A 15,879-nucleotide genomic window follows, 5' to 3' on the forward strand; every position below is an offset into this window, starting at 1 on the left:
TTATTTGTTAACTAAGGCAAAGTACAGATTATGCTGTCCTTTCTTCTGCACTAGTTGTGTTGAAACGTCATAACCCTTGCATCCCCTCCTTGATGTAAGGTGCAATATTTGGCATATAGATATTTAGTGGATGTTTGTTAATCATTAAGGCAACTAATAAATTTCAAATTGCAACTAATTCAGTGACTACACTTGCTGTATCCCACTCCTGTATTCAGTGCTAACCACATGTGCCCACTGCAGTAAAGGATGCATACTGAGGGCTTGGAGTAACACCTGGGTCTTGCACTGAGCCCGTCTCTTGGCTACAAGCCAGGTTGAAGAAGGCTGAGCTGTCAGCTTCTCTGCTGATGACTTATTCTTCAACTAGTGACCTCTCTTGGTTTTCATTCTCATCTCTGCAAATTAGGGGGAAGATGACTTGGCCCAGAAATCTCATTAAGAAAGACTCTCCACAGAGGCAGCATTTTATTTTTGTAAATATGATAGTCTCTGTACAGTCAACCAGAAAGACAATAAATACATGATGATAAAGATTATGAGACATTTGCTCATATTTCCTGAGCAAGCATTACGTACAACTAAGAAACAAGAAGCTTTGGTCTCCCTCCCCCAATTACCACCCTCATCCCTAAGTACAAATCAATGCAAGAAGAGGATTCTGAGGTGAGTATGGCTTCGTCTCCTTCATTTGTAACCAGTAAAGGATGAACAGTCACTTTCCTTAAAACTTGCTTGGAAGGCTCAGAATTGAAAACCTTTTCTTTGCAGTCCTGGATTCAACAATCTCCTAGCTGCCCTATGAAAAGTGTCCTGTGGATCTTCCAGCAATTCCACTTCTTATGGCAACCTTCAGAATTACACTTGGGCTCTCAGCTTTCAGCTTCTGTGAAAAGACCTGCTTGAGACCTTCAGGATTATCTTCAGAGTTCCAGGGACAACACAGCAAAGATATTGATTGTCACTGCTGGGAGGAAAAAATTGTCACTGAGGGTGCCTCTTGTTATTGTTTGTGCTGTGTCAAATGCTTTCTAAAAGGAGGAGGAATGAACTTACCTCTACTGTACATAGCCATAGGCTTGTCCTCTGGTGGCCCAGACAGGTTATTTTTCAAGGGATCAGGAATACGGGGTAGCACAAGACAACGGGCTGGGGAGGAAATTATTTTCTTTTACCAAAAATGCTATCTTGTTACAACTTCTAGAATGAAGGTCTACTCTGAATTGTTTGATAAAATGAGGATCAAGCCCTCAACCCCGTTGTCTCACTCTGATACCTCCGGCTCTTCAGTTATTCAAGGAACTATGATTAAAGACTCCTCATCTCCAAGATTAGGGTCATGAACCGGAAAGGAATCTCCTCAGTCAGGTTTAGTCACAGGGTTCAATCCATTCAACCAATGAAAAGGGTGGTGGTAAGGTCACACCCTTATGGCAAAAGTCATCCTGAGGGAAACATCTCATTTGGAACCCAAAGTGTTCCTTTAGTGTCGTCGGAGTGATTTCCAAACTTTCTGGCTATCCACTCTCTTCTTCCTTTCACTTCATTACACCACCTACAAGACACACAGGCATTATTATTTTTATTAGTAAAATGAACTTAAATAGACTGGTTTGGGAAGTTGAGAATTTCCTGACATCATAAGGGTCTGCTGGGGCAATATGAATGGGAGCTGGAAGTCCTTGAAACAGAGGCTTTGGAGTCAGACCAGGTTTCATCTGATTTCTAGCTGCAAGGCAAGGGATCAGCCTCTCTGACTTTTCATCTAAAAAATGGGAATGACACCATCTAGCTGGTTATATCGTTAGTAGCAATAAATGTTATATTATATTTATTTATATATATATCACCCAAGAAATGGTAGGTTTGATCTAATATATTAATAGTAGAGGATGAGGTATCAGAGCACACCAGGAGAAGTCAAATAGGTACAGAGTCCATTCCTGAGGCATCTTCTTTAGTTTGGGTCACACGAAAGGATTAGAATTAACACATGCAGGAGAGCAGAGCTAAGCATAACAGACAGGTGAAAAGAAAGGCAGAGAACAAGTCAACGGAAACATTCCAATGAAATTACACCCCTGGACTCCACAGACAAGGGCTGGGTTTTGAGGCATTAGTCACTATTGAGGATTAATGAGTTACAGAGCATGTGGCTGGGATCCCCTCTCCAACAGGAATGATATCTGGTAGAGTTCTGAGTTGACAGAGGAGGAGGACCATGTCCCTTCTGTCTGAACAGTCCTGCTCACACCAGGGAAGCAGATGAACCAAAATACCCTCTCCTGATTCTGGGCAGTGGGTGGAAGGGTGCACAAAAGGCAGGGAATCTTTATGATCCTGATGCTTGATCTAAATGTAATGATTAACAGTCAACAGTGCAGCACTTATGGGAAAGATGGGCTAATCGTAGTGTTAGGCTTTAGAAATCTTTTCAAAATAATAGAGAATCCAAGAACAAAATAACATGCCTTTGCCATGACACATGTCAAACACAGAAATCTATCCAATTCAGAGGCATAAAATATACTTGATTTATAGTTAAAAACCAAGATAGAGTGCATACATTTTCTAGACCATATACTGAACTAAACCTAATTTTTTCCAAGCTTTCAATCAATTCAAACTAATTTTCCTAAGTTTTCAATCAGTTCAAATGGTTTTAAGTATAATAAAATTTAAAGATATATTCACCTAGTAAACCAGGACAGAGTCAATCCCATAAAACTGTGAATTGGGTACTAATTGGAATATCAAGATAGACTTAGGATTAAACTTAAAAAAAAACAGCTTCCAAATTCAATGGCAATTCGACTAAGAATAAAAGGAGTTGGGCAATATGGTGTATACCTGTAATGCCAGCTATTTGGAAGGATAAGGCAGGAGGATCACCAGATTAAGGCCAGCCTAGGCAATTTAGCAAGGCTGTAAGCAACTTAGTGACACCCTGTCTCAAAAAAATTTAAAAAAGATGGGGATGTGGTTCAATGATAGAAAGTTCCAATATGCCATCCCTTGTACCATGAAAAAAAAATAAATTCTTAGCCATTGATGATGATGTGATAATGATGATGGTGATGATGCTATACTTCCTGGTAGCAACACTGATCTGCCCACAGGGGGCTGGTGCTGGGCTTACCCCTGCAATGGTCTGAATGCCTTCCAACTGGAAAATCTGCCTTCTGGTTGATATGGCACTTGAGAAATGCATTGCACTGGAGATCCCAGAGGAGAATCAGGCCCCACAGAGGAAAAGAGAAGACAGCCAGTTAACTTTTCAATTTATCGATTATTAAACGATATTATTAGCATATTAACCAGAGATTATGCCAGTTTGTGTGTATGTGTGTATCATCGGTATATAGGCATTATTAAATGTGCACATCTTTAATAATGCAAGTAATTAACAACTTACTTTTTGCTGGAATATATTCTTTAGATTCTGGGAACCCTTAGAGAAAAATAAAACTGTGAACACCTTCCACCAGCTGGACCCACTCAGAGAAGTCATCTTCCAGATGTCATGGAAATTGGGACTTAGGGACGCCTCTAAGTGGAAGAAGAGGGAGGTCTGGAAAGTGGAGAGGTGGGTAGATGGACACCTAGAACAGTAATTTGGCAGGTGAGGTGCTGGCAGAAGGAAACAAAGGGTGAAATTCCATGCAGCCAGGAGTTTGGTGAAGGTAGGGATTTGCAGATTTTGAGACAAACCAAGTGGACTTGGCCACAAGACCTCCATTTTCTTCAGTTTCAGATTTACTCATTTGAGAAATTTGGGGTCTCCTGACATCATGAGAAATAAACCTAGTGATCCTTGAGAGAACACATTGCTTATTTAGAAGTTGAAAAAAGAAAGAACTGTGCCATTCCTGGCTGCTTCTCCTTCCGCATTCTGGAATGGGTTCCCTTCTCCCCTGAATAAGTCCCCAAGCCTGTCCTGCTGGCTCTGCAGCCTGGGCAGTTCCAGACTGGCTCCTCCCAGGGCCCAAGCAGGTCCACTCAGGTCTAAGAAGAAGGGTGAGTTTCTACAGGCACAATATCCTCCAAGTGTGTGCTCCAGCAGCACTGTCTGAATGTGGCCGCCATGCATACTGCACATTTAAAGCATCAGTCTGCTTGGGAACCGTTCTTTCTATTCCTCCTTGTTAGTCCAGCTCCACATTGAAGAGTTTAACTTGGACTCCATTTCTCTTCCTCTTGTCCTACTTTCCTCTGTGGCTGAGAGAGGTTTTTCCATTTCATTTTGCAGACATGTAAGGCATCTCATTCCCCCCTCTTCTCCCACCACACTCGTCCACACATCTGGAAGAGCAATGTTCACATCTGGAGACCATTCTCATCTGGAAGATTTCTTTCGACATTCTTTTCTTTGAAACTCAATCCATGTACCCTCTCGTTCAAAAAGGCCTCTGAACTACTGGAATAATTTGCAGAGGCTCAGGAAAAAGTCCCTAGTTTCAGCCCTACGTGGTGGAATTTGTGACTCAAACCAAACCAAACATTATGTTTCTGATTGCCTTTTAAAAAAAATAATTACTTTTTTGAGCTTTGTGTTTTAAAGGACTAAAAGTTCTAGCTCAGGTCACACACAAAAGGAAGCAAGAGGCGATGTTCAATAATCACAAGGGTGAGTCCAGTTATTAGGTCTGTGACCTTGAACAAGATAAGTCATTTCCAGGATTCATAATCCCTGCTTTATTACCCCTCAGGAGTATGTGCAAATAAGGTGAGATAGTGTATCTGAACAAGTCTTGTCTCAAACCTGCAAAAGGAGGAATGGGGGAAAAGGGGAAGAGGCTGATGTTAGGCTAAGCCTGTCTTTGCATTTGCATTACACACACACACACACACACACACACACACACACAGAGAGAGAGAGAGAGAGAGAGAGAGAGAGAGAGAGAGAGAGAGAAATCCATGAAAGATCCTAAGGCTATAGCTTCATGATGCATCTCTGAGTAGGAGAAATGCAAGTCTGTGGAATACAGGATACCACTGATGGCCACATACTTTCATTTCAACCAAGTGAACACCAGGGTATTTGATCAGTGGTTCTTAAATGTAATGTACATACAAACATCTGGCCATTCCATCAAAATGCAGATTCTGGTTCCATGGTGTGGGATGGGGCAGGGGTCTGCACTTCTAACAAGCTCCCAGAGGGGGGCCCATGCCACTAGTCCCACTCATATAACTTGATACTAGTTACCAACTCAAAACTTCCAACCTCTGCTAACAAGTAAACTTGTCATTCTACAGTGTCAAGTCTAGTTCTCCGGCACTGCCAGTGGAAGGGTGAGGCATGGAGGGAAATGACATTCACATTCCTGAAATGCACAAAGACCGATTCAGCTCCACTTTTACCCTGTTCTGCCGGAAGGCAGGAACCACACAGCCTCTTGGGTGTGAAGGGAAAATTAACTGCCCTACTTGACCCCATTCCCTGCCCTCAAGTCTTTCCCCTCCTGAGTCAGGTTTACACCTAGAGAAGAGAATGCCGCGGCTGTGGGTGCCTGCCTTTGACCTTCAGCAAGTTGCCCAACATTCAGCCAGGCTGCCAGAGAGGGCAACAGGGCGGCTTTGGCAGCGAGGCACCCCCAGCCAGTTTTGCTTGCCCCTGAGCTAGGTTGCCTGGCAACTGGAGGGCAGGAGAAAGGGAGGGTGGAAGTGGGGAAGAAGGAAGAGAGGACATAGTGATGACAGGAGAGACAGAGCTGAGGCTCCTCCTCACTCAAGCACCCGCCCTGTGGGGTGAACGCTGTGAGTCTCAAAGGGAGGGTGCCAGTGGGTGTGAACCTAGAAAGCAGGAGGCCAGAAGTGCAAAAGCTTTCATTTTTTCCATTTTTTTATTTTAAAAATGCTAATAACAAAAGGAGGAGAAAAGAATTCCTACTTCTTAGATGAGCTGGCAAGGCAAGAGGAAAATACTAAAAAACTACTTATAAAAACCAATGGAAGGGTGTGGAGGGGTTAGAGAGGGATTGGTAAAAATCCCGTGCTAAAGACAAAGGCATGTCTTTAAAAGTGGCAAATTATAGGAAAGTCTAAAAGTTGGAATAAGATGCAGTCTTGTAGTAGTTCCATGTGGCCTACCCACTGCTATCTGCCTGCTGTCCCATGAAGTTCTTCTCCCTGAGCAGGTGTCACTGTGGCCAACAAGAGCCCTGGTCAGAGGACCACCGTCCAGGCAGGCAGCTAAAGAATGGGATGAGTTCTACTCCAGGTGCAGTCATGAAGCATCATTTTCTACACAGGTCAAGAATGTGTGTGAAGGCTGAGATCCTCCATGAAGACCCTGGTACCTGCCTCTGACCTGGCCCTCCTACTTCCTGCCATCTCCACACTCCAAACCCTGTTCCACATTGCCGTGCCATAAGGATAGTCCTTTTGAAACATAGATGGCATTTTGCTGCTCAAAACTTTTCATAGCTCCCCACCACCAACAAAGGGAATTTCATGCTCCTTAGTGTGGCATTCAATGCTTCTCACACTCCTACCCTCACCTACGTTTCCAGAATCATCTCCAGTTACTCCTACCCGTCCCTACCCACCACCCCACAGTCTAGCCATGAAACTGCACTTTTCCAAACCAAGCCACAAATTAGCTCTTTTATTCCTTTGCACATTGCTATAATTCCAATTTGACTTCCAAATAAGCTTTATTCACCCTTTTTTAAATATACAAATTAAAAGTTTTTAAAGGTAATACAGATACATGATTTAATTTTTAAATTTCAGGTAATTAAAAATGCAAAGCAAAGGCCAGGCATGGTGGCACATACCTACAATCCCAGAGGCTTGGGAGGCTGAGAATAAGGATTGCAGTTCAAAGCCAGCCTCAGCAACTTAGAGAAGCCCTGAGCAACTCAGTGAGAACCTGTCTCTAAATAAAATACAAAATAGGGCTGGGGGTGTGTCTCAGTGGTTGAGTGCCCCTGAGTTCAATTCCCAGTACCCTCCTAAATATATATATTTTGTAAAAATATATTTTATAAATACATCTGTATTTTTAAAAGGGATAGGGATGTGGCTTAGTGGTTAAGTGCCCCTGAGTTCAATCCCTGGTTTAAAAAAATGCAAAGCAACAATATTTTGCCTGTCTTTTCCTTTCTCTTTCCCTGTATCCACCCCCTCTACCAAATCATTATCCCAATTTTTCTGAATTTTCTCTCCCAGTGGTTACCTTCATTTCTCTAGAAACTATATCTTGACTTCTATACAACTATTTAACTTAGCAATTTACATAGCATCTTTTGCATTCTGACTCCAATTTTTAAAGTGATTATTTAGTACACATGGAACACATCACTATTTTTATTTTCCTAGTGGAAAGCTTTTGTGACTTTCAGACAGGTTACCAGGAGAAACACCGTATGTTTAGAGGTTAAAAACTCTCACTCTGAAGCCAGTAGATCCAGATCGTTGACTTACTACAGTCAGTCCTCAACATTCAAGAGTTCCACAACCATGACTTTAATCTACTGAGGATGGAAAATTTCTGAGAGAGAACTGTATCTATACTGAACATGTACATACTGTTTCTTGTTATCATTCCCTAAACAATATAGTACAACGATCTTTACACATCACTTGCATTGTATTAGGTATTATAATCCAGGAATTAACTAGAGTATAGAGATGTGATAGGTTATATGAAAATACTATACCACTTTATATAAGGAACTTGAACATCCTTAGATTTTAGTATCTGAGGGTGTTCCTGGGACCAACCCCTATGGAGCTTGAGGGACGACTACACTCACCACCTCTGTGATTTTTTCTGTGAGGAGAAAAGATATGGGAAGGAATTACAAAGAAACATTGAAGGAGAATTTCCCAGAGTTGAAGGATATAGAATTCACAGTCAATTTAACTAACACTTCTGTGCCTATGATGTTTTCAAAAATATCTAAGGACATAATTAGTGTTTCCTTCATCTGTAAAATCTGTACTGGTCTCTCTCTAGACCTGCAGCAAAACTGTCACCGTGTGTTTCCTTTCACTACTACGCTGGGTTGGATGTGCTACTTCCGGAATCCCACGTTCCTCTGACTTGCTTTAGTCCCTCATTTTGTAGGAGTGCCTTACCAAGTGACGGGCATAGTGGCATATGTCTGTCATCCCAGCCTCTAGGGAGGCTGAGATGGAAAGATCCCAAGTTCAAGGCCAGCCTCAGCAACTTGACAAGGCCCTAAGCAACTAATGAGAGCCTGTCTCAAAATAAAAAATAAAAAGGGCTGGGGATGTAGCTCAGTGAACTCAGCACCCCTGAGTTCACTCCCCAGTACCTCCCTGCTAAAAATGGCATGGAGAATTAAACCTGACTCCGTGTCTGTCTCAAAATGTCCTTTCTTCCACTTTTAAAATTTACAGATATTTTTCTGAAAATAGAATTCTAGTTGAAAAATTATTTTCCTTTTATGTTAAAGTAGTTAAAACTACCTTCTAGCAACCTCTAGCTGCTAGATATCTTTGATGTCCATTTATTTGTAGGTTGGCTTTATTTTTCTCCATTTCCTTCTCTCTCTGAAAACATTTAACATCTTTTTATTACTGGTACCTGAATTGAACAATATTGCATCTATCAACTTTCATTCATTATTACTGAGTACTAGGTGAACACTTCTAAATTCTGTATCCTTCAACTCTGGGAAATTATCCTGCAATGTTTCTTTGTAATTCTTTCACATATCTTTTCTCCTCAGTCTCTGTGGAACTCCTGTTAGATGTTGAGTCCCTGGGATAACGTATATATTACCTTTTCTGTTCATTGTTTCACTGTTTTATTTTTTTCTCTATTTTAGGCTCCAAAATTGTAATTAATATTATTCATAGCATCCTCTTCTTCTTTTTATTTCTTTTGTTTTAATTGAAAAATGAAAATTGCACATTTTTATCATGTGAAACATGATGTTTTAAAATATGTGTACAATGTGGAGTGGCTAAATCAAGCTGGTTAGCATATATATATTACTGCACATACATTTTGTGTGTGGTGAGAACACTTAAAATCTACCTTCTTAGCAGTTTTCAAGTACAGGATACATTGTTTTTAATCATATTCACCATTACATATAACAGATTAGCATCTTCCTTTTGTTGAAGTGATATTTTCATGTATGTTTCTGAGGATACATGAGACTTTCAAGCTCCTGTGTACCCCGATCACATCTTGCTTTCCCATGCAGTCATTTCTCTACTTTCTAATCTTTCACATATGCTAACTTCCTCAAATCCCTCCTGAACAGGGTGCAGTGGTGAATGCCTATAATCCCAGCAGCTCTAAAGGCTGAGGCAGGGTGATCGAGTTCAAAGCCAGCCTCAGCAACTTAGACGCTAAGCAAATCAGTGAGTGAGACTCTGTCTCTAAATAAAACATTTTTTAAGAGCTGTGGATGTTGCCCAGTGGTTATACACCTCTGAGTTCAGTACCTCCCCACAAAAGAAAATCCAAGCCGATAGGTGGCATTAACAAAGCGGACTGTGAACTTGGAGTTCAACGCAGTCCCTGTTCATGGTGGGAAATGGGAATGAGCCTGGATGTGGCCTCAGCTCCTGCAGGATAAGCAGGCTCTATAGTGTTTTTAGAGAAGGGCAACCCTCCCAGGATCTCAGGGGAGAAGTGGGGAACTGTCTTAGATGAGCTATCTTAGCCAAGAATGAGGGCCTCTATCAAACAGAGAGTTTTCGAGACCTCTAAATCTGAGTCCTCAAACAGTCTTCACATTTAGAGTTCTGAAACTTCCAGGGTTCAGTAAGAAAAAACAGGCTCTTGACAGCAGCTCCATGGTGTGTATCCTTCACCATGTTCCTTTCACCCTGCGAGCCACATACCACACAGCTACGTGGCCTCTGGACACCCTCCCCACATTTTTTTAACTGTTGGAAATTCATACCCATTTTTACTCCTTTGATGTCATGACAAAAGGCTTCAGACGGCAAAGAAAATAAATGCATGTGTCAAGAAACCAAAACAAAAATGACAAGTCTGAAAGTTTCCAGAGAGAAGGTACAGAGCCCCTGGAATGAAATAGGAATCCTTAATATCAACTCTGGATGCTAGGCAATATAATAATTTTTTTCAGTGCTGAAAAGCAAAACTCCAGCTTAGAATCTTAACTTCAATGAAACTACATTTAAATCAGGGGGCAAATTAATGGTATCTCAGGCATATGTAAACCCACCATTAATAGTCTAGCTCCAGAGTAAGAAGATAAATAAATACAAGGCAACACCACGAAACTTGTGTTAATTAAGAGTTTTCTAAAAATCATACAGATTTTAATTTTTTAAAGAAATGAAAGTTCATTTAGTGGGGTAGAGAAGTAGAAGATGATTCATGAGCTATCCAATTGGAGTCCCAGAAAAAGACAACAAATTGACAAAGGACAATATATTTAAAGAAATAAATATTATTTCTCAGAATTAAATAAAATAAAAGCATTCGATTGAAAAGACTTATGGAGTGTTATATGACATAAGGAGAAGGTCCTGTACTTCGAACATTATATTTATAAAGTGCCTTAATTTATAACGTACTGGCAGAAGAAGAAATCAAAAACTGCATAAATAAATATCATTATAGAAATTAAACAACAATCACTTTATGAGGCTAATAAATATAACTTTGATTCTAAAACTGGATAAGAACAATATTAGGGGACTGGGGTTGTGTCTCAGCAGTAAAGCATTCACTTAGCCTGTATGAGGCCCTGAGTTCCATCCTCAGCACCACATAAAAATAAATAAAATAAAGGTATTGTGTCCAACTACAACTAAAAAATATTTTTAAAAGAACAATATTAGAAAAAAATTGTATTGTCTACATTTATAGGTAATTATATGTTTAACATATATAAGAAACTCCTGTAAATCAAAATAAAGATTGGAAACCAAAGAAAAATGAGTGAAACATGTAACACACAATTTTGAGAATAAACACCAAGCACAAGAAGTGAAATCAGAAATCAGAAAAAATTAAAATGTAAAATCAGTGATATATTGGTTTATATCCAGTATATCCATACCCAGTATACAAAGATTAGAAAAGCAGATAATACTAAGTACTGGAGAAGATTCATGGAAATAGACTCACCCACACATTGCTTCAGTGATAGTAAATTGACACTGCCATTCTGGAAAGCAATCAGGCAGTATTCAGAGAAATTACTTATTTATATTCCCTGTAGCCCTGCAAATCCCCTGTCTAGAGCAGCTTCACCTGGATCCACACACAGGGATGCTCTTATCCCATCATTAGTGTGCCATATGCACCAGGGTTGGATGGGGACAGGAGAGGGGGACAAAGGGTAATGGCAGTGAAGATCAGGGCTGAGGGCAAATAATCAAAATAAAACCAGACATGACCTTGCATAGCCTTCTAAGGAGAGTATGCCACAAACTGAGAGATATGTTCAACTTGTCTGTGCATTTCCATTCCACAAAGCCACTACACACAGTCATTTACTTACAACCTGGTCAATGGTGGAGGCAGAAAAATGAACGAGCAACTTCTGCCTGGCTACTTTACTTGCTTTGCCCCAACAGGTGAGCCGTGGAGTAGGACACGTTCCACAGTGTCCCTCCCACTCCTCTCCATTCACCTGGCCTGATGAGGAAAAAGGAAGCCTTGCACTCTATAAACATACCATTTCCTAGCCCTCAGTCTTCTCCAGACTTCATTTATGCTAGAATTGTGAGCCCATATCCCACCCAGCATCATTTCCTTCCACAGAGCTCTCTACTTATCCTTGTCAGCTTCACCCCAGAGCCAGACTGGATCCCTGTCTGCATATCACCAACATTCATTGGAGCAAAGCTGCAGCGATCTTATGGACCTCTGATCCAAGCAGGGAGGGTGTGCTAAGGAACCAGGTGGAAGCAAGATCCTGGGTTTCCTGGGGAAAAGAAATTATTTTAGCAGCAATAACATCTGACCCTCCTAGGTAATCAAACTGAACAACTGGACAAAGAAACCTTGCCTCCCAGAGATAAGGTCCGGAAATGGTGACTTAAGTGACGTAGTAGTAACGCAGAAAAAGCAGAGCAAAGGTGAACTCTAAGAGCAGGTGCAATCACAAGGGATAGATTTTTTTTTTTTTTTAAAAAAGGAACATCATCAGTGCATTTTTTTTCTTGAATGTGCCCGAACCAGACATAATTTAGTACCAAGTCATTCATTTTTCTATTTTCCCTAGATTCTTAGTCCAGAGATCCTAATTTTCCTGGTTTCTCAACTCAAATTCAGACATACCACACTGTCTGGGGAATGGGGACACTCAATCATGGACTACTCAAGACACTACAAAATGTCCCTAAAGGCTTTCCAGCTTCCTTGTCCTCACCTACCAAACTGCTGGTCAATCCACAGTAGCTGCTGAGCTTACACTGAGGGCAGAGCAGTGTACTGGTGCTTCAACCCCCACCCCCCCCAAAAAAAGGGCAGAAATAAAAGTTAAGCGACAACCACTAGCTGGGATGGTGGTGTATGCCTGTAATCTCAGCAATTTGAGAGCTGGGGCAGGAGGATCACAAGTTCAAGGATAGCCTTGGTCACTTTGCAAGACCCTTTCTCAGAATTTTAAAAGGGTGGGGGCAGGGGTTGGAGGGCAAGGGTAAAGCACCCCTGTGTTCTATCAGTACCTTAAAACAAGGGAGGGGGACATTCTTATCCCTGGGACTTTTTTTTTTTTTTTTTGCACATTCCTTTTTTAACTCCATCATGAACCAAGAGTTAAAGTCCCAGTTTCTCTGGTTTCTAAAGAAGTGAACAGAGCCTCTCAGAGGTTGAGGAACATGCCTCATGTAACAGCTAGTGAACGAAAGAACTAGACTTCTGGCTCCAAGCCCACAGCTCCTTTCATGACACCCTAGTTACATTAAAGAGAATCCATCCCATCAAGAAATACAGAGCCCTGCTCTTTCAAAATAGCTTGTTCCTAAGAACAACTGCACGAGAAAAAATGAGCTGAGGGTTCTCACCTCTTCTATGAAAAGAAGGCATTCAACAGAGAAAGATCCCTGAAGGAAATACTTTCAAAATCCAGTTTGAAAGAACAGAAGGCTGTCGATTAGCAGCAAAGAGGAATAAAGTCAGAATTAGCATCTTCTCTCCAGGTTCCTTAGACATTCCTACCACCATGGAACGAAGTTTCCACTCTGTCTACCAGAGAGGAATCATGCTGAAACGTGGCAGGGTGGATTCAGGTTAGACAGCGCAAAAAAATGTTTCTTGGGATGAGGAGGTTCAATTCCAAACAATTTCATTAAAGGAAGTAGTAAAATGTAGATTTTTTTTCCCCTCCTTGGATGTTTTTGGCTTACTTCAGACAGAGTCAGGAGATGGAACACAGGAGCTTCGGAAATGACATCGGAAAATGGCATTTCTGTGATTATCTGATAACTTTATTGTGCTCACATAAAAAAGGGTCAGGGCCGCCCATATAACAACAAACCATCACCCAACCCCAGGCCCTCCCAGAAAATCACTGCAAAGTCATTTCTCACCTGGCCTCCCCAGTTCCCATACTCCGACAAGCAGGAACCAGAAAGGCCCTGAGTCACCAGGCCATGTGACTGAAAGTGCACATAGGGCCTCTCTCCACACTTGGCACGGCCACACGAAACTGACATCGCTGTGCCGGGCAGGCTGAGGAGCACTAAGCCCTTGCAGGCTTATGTCAGGGGACATCCCAGAGTGGCTGTTCAACCGTGCAAGCTGGAATAAAATTTATAAGTGGAAATGGTTCATCCCTGTCAGACCATTTCAGTCGGCCATGTAAGTTACTGCCGTCCACATCTGGGTCCAGGATTGCCACACCCTGCTTTAGCCGCTTTCACTCTTTTCCACTGGGGAGGATATTGGCAATGGCTCCTTCCTCTGGCTGCTGTTCAGGTATAGGTTAATCAGAAGATTAGTTGGATAGTTGATTAGCTGGTTAGTAGAATAGTCAGTTGGTGAATCGACTAGTTGATTATCAGCTAGGCACGTTAGTTAGCTAGCCGGAAGAAAATAATGCTCTTTTATTGACCCATTGATGGCATCACCACCCAAGTGGGAAAGCAGAAAAGTTCTTGAACAAGACGTTCCTGGGAAGAAACTTTTCTCTTCCTGCTCTGATGACTTCCATTTCCTAAGAATCACAGACTCAGAGACGTTTTAGTCAATCACAACTCAGAAACCATCTAGGCATTTTCCAGGAAAGGAAACCCGAGGCCAGAGAGATGACATGACGTGTCCAGGGTCATACATCTGGTCAGTGCCCTTTACCTGGGAGTGAACCTGCAACATCCAAAGTGAAGGAGGAAGAAGTAGATGGTATTCCTTTTGTTCTAGTCATATTAGCTTAAGATTGGCAAGAATAGAGTTAGGGATGCAGCCCAGTGGCAGAGACCTTGCCTAGTATGTATAACATTGTGAGTGTAAACTCGTATTGGGGGGGCAGGAGGCAAGCACAGTTTTAGACACTCTTCTTCCTGTCCATATCCCAGCCCTCACCATCAGTACCAAACATGCATAATTTGCCTGCCCTGCTTTTATTTCCATGAGAAGATTTTTAGTTTATAGGCACCATCAGTTCCTTTTAGCAGAAACAGGATTGCTTCCTGACCTGCAGAAGGAGGTGGCTCACCTTGGCAAGCTCAGGCTGAGGGCAAATACAGGCTTCTTGCCATCCAGGTATTTTTCCATTCTCATCTCCCAAATCCCAGAGCCCATCTTCTCACCACCAAAATAGATCAATCAGGTATCGATACCTCCTCACCATCAAAGCAGACCAGACAGGTGTAGACAATGTGAGATGGTTGAAAAGCACCTGACCTTCCAATCAAAGACCTAAGTGTGTCTTGCATGGTCTCACTCAAGACATTTATTAATTGGCAGCTTTAAACGACAATGCTGTGGTGTGGTGAGAATGAAATGAGATCATATTTTGGGAAAACCCTTTTGAGATTACTATGGGAGCAAATGATGGGATTTTCATTACCAGTTTCAAGTGCCCCAGGCTCCACCATGCAGAACAGTTCACCGCCCACAGGAAGGGTGCCCGCGGCTGGGCTGAGCCAGAGGCAGGACTGGAGATTGGACCCAGGTCTCCTCCACCTGTGTATACAGGAAAGCACCTCTTCCCACAGCCCTCAGAGGGGCACAGCTTGGGGAGGTCATGGCTGGGGCCAGCTGCAGGCACGTCCCAGAATGCTGCTGCTCTGCATCTGAAGTTGCTTTTTTTTTTTTTTTCTTCTTCCTTCCTCTTTTTCTTGGTTCTTGCAGCTTCTGGAGAATTACTAATGGCCTGGCAAACAGGCAGATGGTTTCAGGGCAACAACTCATTCCTTTTCCCACTCTGAGCTTGTGGCAAGTGGAGAATGCTGGGACACAGATGCCTCTGCTGCCTTACTCTACTTCCTTCCCGCACTCTATTTTCCTCTCCCACTCAAAAAACATCAGCAGTCTTGATAAGAAACGATAACCTCCTACCTAACATGGACCCCCATCTTCCTTCTCCATCTCAGAAGACACAGCTCCCTGCAGCTGGAGAGTGAGCCTTGGTTTTTACTCAAGCTAGGCACACCCCTATTTCCTCACTGCCTCTGGAACCCTCCCCACCCAAGAAGTGCTGCTCACGCGGCCCACTCCCCCAACCTCACCCAACTGCACATTTGATTTCTCCTCCTTACAGATCTTTCTCTGCTTTTGAGCACATTCAGACTTTTGATAATTTAAGAAATATTCCCTGATGTTCTTTCCACTATTTACTCCACTTACTGTCTTATTTTTATATTCTTTACATGGCCACACTTCTATTAGTGGGCTATACCAACAGTTGCTTCTTTTCCTGAAATCAGTATTTTAACCCATCTAGTATTCTATAGAAGCTTTAC

General features: G+C 42.1%; 1 long non-coding RNA gene across 1 annotated transcript in view; it reads right to left on the reverse strand.

Moving 5' to 3' along the window:
- Nucleotides 1-453: 453 nt before the first annotated feature.
- LOC144364923 (uncharacterized) overlaps nt 454-15,879 on the reverse strand; it is a 31,841-nt gene continuing 16,415 nt past the window's right edge. The window contains exons 2-4 of the long non-coding RNA XR_013423069.1: nt 3,140-3,215; nt 1,057-1,555; nt 454-967 (exon numbers count right to left, since the gene is read on the reverse strand). This is a non-coding gene — a long non-coding RNA (uncharacterized LOC144364923). The remainder of the gene's footprint in view (nt 968-1,056; nt 1,556-3,139; nt 3,216-15,879) is intronic.

Source organism: Ictidomys tridecemlineatus, chromosome 6 (genome assembly GCF_052094955.1).
Source record: "Ictidomys tridecemlineatus isolate mIctTri1 chromosome 6, mIctTri1.hap1, whole genome shotgun sequence".
In the NCBI taxonomy this organism is placed as follows: domain Eukaryota; kingdom Metazoa; phylum Chordata; class Mammalia; order Rodentia; family Sciuridae; genus Ictidomys; species Ictidomys tridecemlineatus.